At 46.8% G+C, this 7,500-nt stretch overlaps 19 non-coding genes and 7 pseudogenes across 19 annotated transcripts in view; all 26 read right to left on the reverse strand.

Annotated features, from left to right (window-relative positions):
- Positions 1-52, reverse strand: part of LOC146225991 (5S ribosomal RNA) — a 119-nt pseudogene extending 67 nt beyond the window's left edge.
- A 174-nt stretch (positions 53-226) lies between these two features.
- Positions 227-344, reverse strand: LOC146225992 (5S ribosomal RNA; annotated as a pseudogene).
- Positions 345-548: 204 nt separating this feature from the next.
- On the reverse strand, positions 549-667 carry LOC146225993 (5S ribosomal RNA). Its single transcript, XR_014748763.1, has one exon. It is a non-coding gene; the product is annotated as a 5S ribosomal RNA (ribosomal RNA).
- A 162-nt stretch (positions 668-829) lies between these two features.
- LOC146225994 (5S ribosomal RNA) lies at positions 830-948 on the reverse strand. The gene has a single exon (XR_014749988.1). It is a non-coding gene; the product is annotated as a 5S ribosomal RNA (ribosomal RNA).
- A 172-nt stretch (positions 949-1,120) lies between these two features.
- Positions 1,121-1,239, reverse strand: LOC146225995 (5S ribosomal RNA; annotated as a pseudogene).
- A 174-nt stretch (positions 1,240-1,413) lies between these two features.
- LOC146225996 (5S ribosomal RNA) lies at positions 1,414-1,532 on the reverse strand. The gene has a single exon (XR_014748774.1). It is a non-coding gene; the product is annotated as a 5S ribosomal RNA (ribosomal RNA).
- Positions 1,533-1,708: 176 nt separating this feature from the next.
- Positions 1,709-1,827, reverse strand: LOC146225997 (5S ribosomal RNA). Its single transcript, XR_014748233.1, has one exon. It is a non-coding gene; the product is annotated as a 5S ribosomal RNA (ribosomal RNA).
- A 188-nt stretch (positions 1,828-2,015) lies between these two features.
- On the reverse strand, positions 2,016-2,134 carry LOC146225998 (5S ribosomal RNA; annotated as a pseudogene).
- A 170-nt stretch (positions 2,135-2,304) lies between these two features.
- LOC146225999 (5S ribosomal RNA) lies at positions 2,305-2,423 on the reverse strand. Its single transcript, XR_014749340.1, has one exon. It is a non-coding gene; the product is annotated as a 5S ribosomal RNA (ribosomal RNA).
- A 184-nt stretch (positions 2,424-2,607) lies between these two features.
- LOC146226000 (5S ribosomal RNA) lies at positions 2,608-2,726 on the reverse strand. The gene has a single exon (XR_014748785.1). It is a non-coding gene; the product is annotated as a 5S ribosomal RNA (ribosomal RNA).
- Positions 2,727-2,896: 170 nt separating this feature from the next.
- LOC146226001 (5S ribosomal RNA) lies at positions 2,897-3,015 on the reverse strand. The gene has a single exon (XR_014748234.1). It is a non-coding gene; the product is annotated as a 5S ribosomal RNA (ribosomal RNA).
- A 196-nt stretch (positions 3,016-3,211) lies between these two features.
- LOC146226002 (5S ribosomal RNA) lies at positions 3,212-3,330 on the reverse strand. Its single transcript, XR_014748235.1, has one exon. It is a non-coding gene; the product is annotated as a 5S ribosomal RNA (ribosomal RNA).
- A 188-nt stretch (positions 3,331-3,518) lies between these two features.
- On the reverse strand, positions 3,519-3,637 carry LOC146226003 (5S ribosomal RNA; annotated as a pseudogene).
- Positions 3,638-3,809: 172 nt separating this feature from the next.
- On the reverse strand, positions 3,810-3,928 carry LOC146226004 (5S ribosomal RNA). The gene has a single exon (XR_014748895.1). It is a non-coding gene; the product is annotated as a 5S ribosomal RNA (ribosomal RNA).
- A 194-nt stretch (positions 3,929-4,122) lies between these two features.
- LOC146226005 (5S ribosomal RNA) lies at positions 4,123-4,241 on the reverse strand. Its single transcript, XR_014748796.1, has one exon. It is a non-coding gene; the product is annotated as a 5S ribosomal RNA (ribosomal RNA).
- Positions 4,242-4,411: 170 nt separating this feature from the next.
- On the reverse strand, positions 4,412-4,530 carry LOC146226006 (5S ribosomal RNA). Its single transcript, XR_014748236.1, has one exon. It is a non-coding gene; the product is annotated as a 5S ribosomal RNA (ribosomal RNA).
- A 184-nt stretch (positions 4,531-4,714) lies between these two features.
- On the reverse strand, positions 4,715-4,833 carry LOC146226007 (5S ribosomal RNA). The gene has a single exon (XR_014748237.1). It is a non-coding gene; the product is annotated as a 5S ribosomal RNA (ribosomal RNA).
- Positions 4,834-5,011: 178 nt separating this feature from the next.
- On the reverse strand, positions 5,012-5,130 carry LOC146226008 (5S ribosomal RNA; annotated as a pseudogene).
- Positions 5,131-5,320: 190 nt separating this feature from the next.
- LOC146226009 (5S ribosomal RNA) lies at positions 5,321-5,439 on the reverse strand. The gene has a single exon (XR_014748807.1). It is a non-coding gene; the product is annotated as a 5S ribosomal RNA (ribosomal RNA).
- Positions 5,440-5,625: 186 nt separating this feature from the next.
- LOC146226010 (5S ribosomal RNA) lies at positions 5,626-5,744 on the reverse strand. The gene has a single exon (XR_014748238.1). It is a non-coding gene; the product is annotated as a 5S ribosomal RNA (ribosomal RNA).
- Positions 5,745-5,922: 178 nt separating this feature from the next.
- On the reverse strand, positions 5,923-6,041 carry LOC146226011 (5S ribosomal RNA). The gene has a single exon (XR_014748818.1). It is a non-coding gene; the product is annotated as a 5S ribosomal RNA (ribosomal RNA).
- Positions 6,042-6,225: 184 nt separating this feature from the next.
- Positions 6,226-6,344, reverse strand: LOC146226012 (5S ribosomal RNA). Its single transcript, XR_014749992.1, has one exon. It is a non-coding gene; the product is annotated as a 5S ribosomal RNA (ribosomal RNA).
- A 170-nt stretch (positions 6,345-6,514) lies between these two features.
- Positions 6,515-6,633, reverse strand: LOC146226013 (5S ribosomal RNA). Its single transcript, XR_014748240.1, has one exon. It is a non-coding gene; the product is annotated as a 5S ribosomal RNA (ribosomal RNA).
- A 188-nt stretch (positions 6,634-6,821) lies between these two features.
- LOC146226014 (5S ribosomal RNA) lies at positions 6,822-6,940 on the reverse strand. Its single transcript, XR_014748241.1, has one exon. It is a non-coding gene; the product is annotated as a 5S ribosomal RNA (ribosomal RNA).
- Positions 6,941-7,118: 178 nt separating this feature from the next.
- On the reverse strand, positions 7,119-7,237 carry LOC146226015 (5S ribosomal RNA; annotated as a pseudogene).
- Positions 7,238-7,423: 186 nt separating this feature from the next.
- LOC146226016 (5S ribosomal RNA) overlaps positions 7,424-7,500 on the reverse strand; it is a 119-nt gene continuing 42 nt past the window's right edge. The window contains exon 1 of the ribosomal RNA XR_014748829.1: positions 7,424-7,500. This exon is cut by the window's right edge and continues 42 nt beyond it. This is a non-coding gene — a ribosomal RNA (5S ribosomal RNA).

The raw sequence follows: 7,500 nt of genomic DNA on the forward strand, positions 1-7,500 counted from the left end.
GCTTCCGAGATCAGACGAGATCGGGCGTTGCCAGGCTGGTATAGCCGTACAAAATAAGTTGACAACCATAGGCTACTTATCCATATACAGATTTAGCAATTGACAATGCAAGGTGGTCTCTCTCTCTCTCTCTCTCGTGTCAAAATGAAAACAGCTTCCAGCCCCTTTCATGAAGGACTACTTGTGCATATTGCAAGATTTCAGTTTCTAAGTGAATGAGCAAAAGAGCATACAGCACCTGGTATTCCCAGGCGGTCTCCCATCCAAGTACTAACCAGGCCCGACCCTGCTTAGCTCCGAGATCAGACGAGATCGGGCGTTGCCAGGCTGGTATGGCCGTACGAAATAAGTTGACAACCATAGGCTACTTATCCATATACAGATTTAGCAATTGACAATGCAAGGTAGTCTTTCTCTCTCTCTCTCTCTCTCTCTCTCTCTCTCTCTCTCTCTCTCTCGTGTCAAAATGAAAACAGCTTCCAGCCCCTTTCATGAAGGACTACTTGTGCATATTGCAAGATTTCAGTTTCTAAGTGAATGAGCAAAAGAGCATACAGCACCTGGTATTCCCAGGCGGTCTCCCATCCAAGTACTAACCAGGCCCAACCCTGCTTAGCTTCCGAGATCAGACGAGATCGGGCGTTGCCAGGCTGGTATGGCCGTACGAAATAAGTTGACAACCATAGGCTACTTATCCATATACAGATTTAGCAATTGACAATGCAAGGTGGTCTCTCTCTCCCTCTCGTGTCAAAATGAAAACAGCTTCCAGCCCCTTTCATGAAGGACTACTTGTGCATATTGCAAGATTTCAGTTTCTAAGTGAATGAGCATACAGCACCTGGTATTCCCAGGCGGTCTCCCATCCAAGTACTAACCAGGACCGACCCTGCTTAGCTTCCGAGATCAGACGAGATCGGGCGTTGCCAGGCTGGTATGGCCGTACGAAATAAGTTGACAACCATAGGCTACTTATCCATATACAGATTTAGCAATTGACAATGCAAGGTGGTCTCTCTCTCTCTCTCTCGTGTCAAAATGAAAACAGCTTCCAGCCCCTTTCATGAAGGACTACTTGTGCATATTGCAAGATTTCAGTTTCTAAGTGAATGAGCAAAAGAGCATACAGCACCTGGTATTCCCAGGCGGTCTCCCATCCAAGTACTAACCAGGCCCGACCATGCTTAGCTTCCGAGATCAGACGAGATCGGGCGTTGCCAGGCTGGTATAGCCGTACAAAATAAGTTGACAACCATAGGCTACTTATCCATATACAGATTTAGCAATTGACAATGCAAGGTGGTCTCTCTCTCTCTCTCTCTCGTGTCAAAATGAATACAGCTTCCAGCCCCTTTCATGAAGGACTACTTGTGCATATTGCAAGATTTCAGTTTCTAAGTGAATGAGCAAAAGAGCATACAGCACCTGGTATTCCCAGGCGGTCTCCCATCCAAGTACTAACCAGGCCCAACCCTGCTTAGCTTCCGAGATCAGACGAGATCGGGCGTTGCCAGGCTGGTATGGCCGTACGAAATAAGTTGACAACCATAGGCTACTTATCCATATACAGATTTAGCAATTGACAATGCAAGGTGGTCTCTCTCTCTCTCTCTCTCTCGTGTCAAAATGAAAACAGCTTCCAGCCCCTTTCATGAAAGACTACTTGTGCATATTGCAAGATTTCAGTTTCTAAGTGAATGAGCAAAAGAGCATACAGCACCTGGTATTCCCAGGCGGTCTCCCATCCAAGTACTAACCAGGCCCGACCCTGCTTAGCTTCCGAGATCAGACGAGATCGGGCGTTGCCAGGCTGGTATGGCCGTACGAAATAAGTTGACAACCATAGGCTACTTATCCATATACAGATTTAGCAATTGACAATGCAAGGTAGTCTCTCTCTCTCTCTCTCTCTCTCTCTCTCTCTCGTGTCAAAATGAAAACAGCTTCCAGCCCCTTTCATGAAGGACTACTTGTGCATATTGCAAGATTTCAGTTTCTAAGTGAATGAGCAAAAGAGCATACAGCACCTGGTATTCCCAGGCGGTCTCCCATCCAAGTACTAACCAGGCCCGACCATGCTTAGCTTCCGAGATCAGACGAGATCGGGCGTTGCCAGGCTGGTATGGCCGTACAAAATAAGTTGACAACCATAGGCTACTTATCCATATACAGATTTAGCAATTGACAATGCAAAGTGGTCTCTCTCTCTCTCTCGTGTCAAAATGAAAACAGCTTCCAGCCCCTTTCATGAAGGACTACTTGTGCATATTGCAAGATTTCAGTTTCTAAGTGAATGAGCAAAAGAGCATACAGCACCTGGTATTCCCAGGCGGTCTCCCATCCAAGTACTAACCAGGCCCGACCCTGCTTAGCTTCCGAGATCAGACGAGATCGGGCGTTGCCAGGCTGGTATGGCCGTACAAAATAAGTTGACAACCATAGGCTACTTATCCATATACAGATTTAGCAATTGACAATGCAAGGTAGTCTCTCTCTCTCTCTCTCTCTCTCTCTCTCGTGTCAAAATGAAAACAGCTTCCAGCCCCTTTCATGAAGGACTACTTGTGCATATTGCAAGATTTCAGTTTCTAAGTGAATGAGCAAAAGAGCATACAGCACCTGGTATTCCCAGGCGGTCTCCCATCCAAGTACTAACCAGGCCCAACCCTGCTTAGCTTCCGAGATCAGACGAGATCGGGCGTTGCCAGGCTGGTATGGCCGTACGAAATAAGTTGACAACCATAGGCTACTTATCCATATACAGATTTAGCAATTGACAATGCAAGGTGGTCTCTCTCTCTCTCTCTCCCTCTCGTGTCAAAATGAAAACAGCTTCCAGCCCCTTTCATGAAGGACTACTTGTGCATATTGCAAGATTTCAGTTTCTAAGTGAATGAGCATACAGCACCTGGTATTCCCAGGCGGTCTCCCATCCAAGTACTAACCAGGCCCGACCCTGCTTAGCTTCCGAGATCAGACGAGATCGGGCGTTGCCAGGCTGGTATGGCCGTACGAAATAAGTTGACAACCATAGGCTACTTATCCATATACAGATTTAGCAATTGACAATGCAAGGTAGTCTCTCTCTCTCTCTCTCTCTCTCTCTCTCTCTCTCTCTCTCGTGTCAAAATGAAAACAGCTTCCAGCCCCTTTCATGAAGGACTACTTGTGCATATTGCAAGATTTCAGTTTCTAAGTGAATGAGCAAAAGAGCATACAGCACCTGGTATTCCCAGGCGGTCTCCCATCCAAGTACTAACCAGGCCCGACCCTGCTTAGCTTCCGAGATCAGACGAGATCGGGCGTTGCCAGGCTGGTATGGCCGTACGAAATAAGTTGACAACCATAGGCTACTTATCCATATACAGATTTAGCAATTGACAATGCAAGGTAGTCTCTCTCTCTCTCTCTCTCTCTCTCTCTCTCTCGTGTCAAAATGAAAACAGCTTCCAGCCCCTTTCATGAAGGACTACTTGTGCATATTGCAAGATTTCAGTTTCTAAGTGAATGAGCAAAAGAGCATACAGCACCTGGTATTCCCAGGCGGTCTCCCATCCAAGTACTAACCAGGCCCGACCATGCTTAGCTTCCGAGATCAGACGAGATCGGGCGTTGCCAGGCTGGTATAGCCGTACAAAATAAGTTGACAACCATAGGCTACTTATCCATATACAGATTTAGCAATTGACAATGCAAAGTGGTCTCTCTCTCTCTCTCTCGTGTCAAAATGAAAACAGCTTCCAGCCCCTTTCATGAAGGACTACTTGTGCATATTGCAAGATTTCAGTTTCTAAGTGAATGAGCAAAAGAGCATACAGCACCTGGTATTCCCAGGCGGTCTCCCATCCAAGTACTAACCAGGCCCGACCCTGCTTAGCTTCCGAGATCAGACGAGATCGGGCGTTGCCAGGCTAGTATGGCCGTATGAAATAAGTTGACAACCATAGGCTACTTATCCATATACAGATTTAGCAATTGACAATGCAAGGTAGTCTCTCTCTCTCTCTCTCTCTCTCTCTCTCTCTCTCTCTCGTGTCAAAATGAAAACAGCTTCCAGCCCCTTTCATGAAGGACTACTTGTGCATATTGCAAGATTTCAGTTTCTAAGTGAATGAGCAAAAGAGCATACAGCACCTGGTATTCCCAGGCGGTCTCCCATCCAAGTACTAACCAGGCCCAACCCTGCTTAGCTTCCGAGATCAGACGAGATCGGGCGTTGCCAGGCTGGTATGGCCGTACGAAATAAGTTGACAACCATAGGCTACTTATCCATATACAGATTTAGCAATTGACAATGCAAGGTGGTCTCTCTCTCTCTCTCTCCCTCTCGTGTCAAAATGAAAACAGCTTCCAGCCCCTTTCATGAAGGACTACTTGTGCATATTGCAAGATTTCAGTTTCTAAGTGAATGAGCATACAGCACCTGGTATTCCCAGGCGGTCTCCCATCCAAGTACTAACCAGGCCCGACCCTGCTTAGCTTCCGAGATCAGACGAGATCGGGCGTTGCCAGGCTGGTATGGCCGTACGAAATAAGTTGACAACCATAGGCTACTTATCCATATACAGATTTAGCAATTGACAATGCAAGGTGGTCTCTCTCTCTCTCTCTCTCTCTCTCTCTCGTGTCAAAATGAAAACAGTTTCCAGCCCCTTTCATGAAGGACTACTTGTGCATATTGCAAGATGTCAGTTTCTAAGTGAATGAGCAAAAGAGCATACAGCACCTGGTATTCCCAGGCGGTCTCCCATCCAAGTACTAACCAGGCCCGACCCTGCTTAGCTTCCGAGATCAGACGAGATCGGGCGTTGCCAGGCTGGTATGGCCGTACGAAATAAGTTGACAACCATAGGCTACTTATCCATATACAGATTTAGCAATTGACAATGCAAGGTGGTCTCTCTCTCTCTCTCTCTCTCTCGTGTCAAAATGAAAACAGCTTCCAGCCCCTTTCATGAAGGACTACTTGTGCATATTGCAAGATTTCAGTTTCTAAGTGAATGAGCAAAAGAGCATACAGCACCTGGTATTCCCAGGCGGTCTCCCATCCAAGTACTAACCAGGCCCGACCCTGCTTAGCTTCCGAGATCAGACGAGATTGGGCGTTGCCAGGCTGGTATGGCCGTACGAAATAAGTTGACAACCATAGGCTACTTATCCATATACAGATTTAGCAATTGACAATGCAAGGTAGTCTCTCTCTCTCTCTCTCTCTCTCTCTCTCTCTCTCGTGTCAAAATGAAAACAGCTTCCAGCCCCTTTCATGAAGGACTACTTGTGCATATTGCAAGATTTCAGTTTCTAAGTGAATGAGCAAAAGAGCATACAGCACCTGGTATTCCCAGGCGGTCTCCCATCCAAGTACTAACCAGGCCCAACCCTGCTTAGCTTCCGAGATCAGACGAGATCGGGCGTTGCCAGGCTGGTATGGCCGTACGAAATAAGTTGACAACCATAGGCTACTTATCCATATACAGATTTAGCAATTGACAATGCAAGGTGGTCTCTCTCTCTCTCTCTCTCTCTCTCTCTCTCGTGTCAAAATGAAAACAGTTTCCAGCCCCTTTCATGAAGGACTACTTGTGCATATTGCAAGATGTCAGTTTCTAAGTGAATGAGCAAAAGAGCATACAGCACCTGGTATTCCCAGGCGGTCTCCCATCCAAGTACTAACCAGGCCCGACCCTGCTTAGCTTCCGAGATCAGACGAGATCGGGCGTTGCCAGGCTGGTATGGCCGTACGAAATAAGTTGACAACCATAGGCTACTTATCCATATACAGATTTAGCAATTGACAATGCAAGGTGGTCTCTCTCTCTCTCTCTCTCTCTCGTGTCAAAATGAAAACAGCTTCCAGCCCCTTTCATGAAGGACTACTTGTGCATATTGCAAGATGTCAGTTTCTAAGTGAATGAGCAAAAGAGCATACAGCACCTGGTATTCCCAGGCGGTCTCCCATCCAAGTACTAACCAGGCCCAACCCTGCTTAGCTTCCGAGATCAGACGAGATCGGGCGTTGCCAGGCTGGTATGGCCGTACGAAATAAGTTGACAACCATAGGCTACTTATCCATATACAGATTTAGCAATTGACAATGCAAGGTAGTCTCTCTCTCTCTCTCTCTCTCTCTCTCTCGTGTCAAAATGAAAACAGCTTCCAGCCCCTTTCATGAAGGACTACTTGTGCATATTGCAAGATTTCAGTTTCTAAGTGAATGAGCAAAAGAGCATACAGCACCTGGTATTCCCAGGCGGTCTCCCATCCAATTACTAACCAGGCCCAACCCTGCTTAGCTTCCGAGATCAGACGAGATCGGGCGTTGCCAGGCTGGTATGGCCGTACGAAATAAGTTGACAACCATAGGCTACTTATCCATATACAGATTTAGCAATTGACAATGCAAGGTGGTCTCTCTCTCTCTCTCTCCCTCTCGTGTCAAAATGAAAACAGCTTCCAGCCCCTTTCATGAAGGACTACTTGTGCATATTGCAAGATTTCAGTTTCTAAGTGAATGAGCATACAGCACCTGGTATTCCCAGGCGGTCTCCCATCCAAGTACTAACCAGGCCCGACCCTGCTTAGCTTCCGAGATCAGACGAGATCGGGCGTTGCCAGGCTGGTATGGCCGTACGAAATAAGTTGACAACCATAGGCTACTTATCCATATACAGATTTAGCAATTGACAATGCAAGGTGGTCTCTCTCTCTCTCTCTCTCTCTCTCTCTCTCTCGTGTCAAAATGAAAACAGTTTCCAGCCCCTTTCATGAAGGACTACTTGTGCATATTGCAAGATGTCAGTTTCTAAGTGAATGAGCAAAAGAGCATACAGCACCTGGTATTCCCAGGCGGTCTCCCATCCAAGTACTAACCAGGCCCGACCCTGCTTAGCTTCCGAGATCAGACGAGATCGGGCGTTGCCAGGCTGGTATGGCCGTACGAAATAAGTTGACAACCATAGGCTACTTATCCATATACAGATTTAGCAATTGACAATGCAAGGTGGTCTCTCTCTCTCTCTCTCTCTCTCGTGTCAAAATGAAAACAGCTTCCAGCCCCTTTCATGAAGGACTACTTGTGCATATTGCAAGATTTCAGTTTCTAAGTGAATGAGCAAAAGAGCATACAGCACCTGGTATTCCCAGGCGGTCTCCCATCCAAGTACTAACCAGGCCCGACCCTGCTTAGCTTCCGAGATCAGACGAGATTGGGCGTTGCCAGGCTGGTATGGCCGTACAAAATAAGTTGACAACCATAGGCTACTTATCCATATACAGATTTAGCAATTGACAATGCAAGGTAGTCTCTCTCTCTCTCTCTCTCTCTCTCTCTCTCGTGTCAAAATGAAAACAGCTTCCAGCCCCTTTCATGAAGGACTACTTGTGCATATTGCAAGATTTCAGTTTCTAAGTGAATGAGCAAAAGAGCATACAGCACCTGGTATTCCCAGGCGGTCTCCCATCCAAGTACTAACCAGGCCCAACCCTGCTTAGCTTCCGAGA

This window comes from Hypomesus nipponensis, chromosome 25 (assembly GCF_054491055.1).
Source record: "Hypomesus nipponensis isolate SF chromosome 25, ASM5449105v1, whole genome shotgun sequence".
Classification (NCBI taxonomy): domain Eukaryota; kingdom Metazoa; phylum Chordata; class Actinopteri; order Osmeriformes; family Osmeridae; genus Hypomesus; species Hypomesus nipponensis.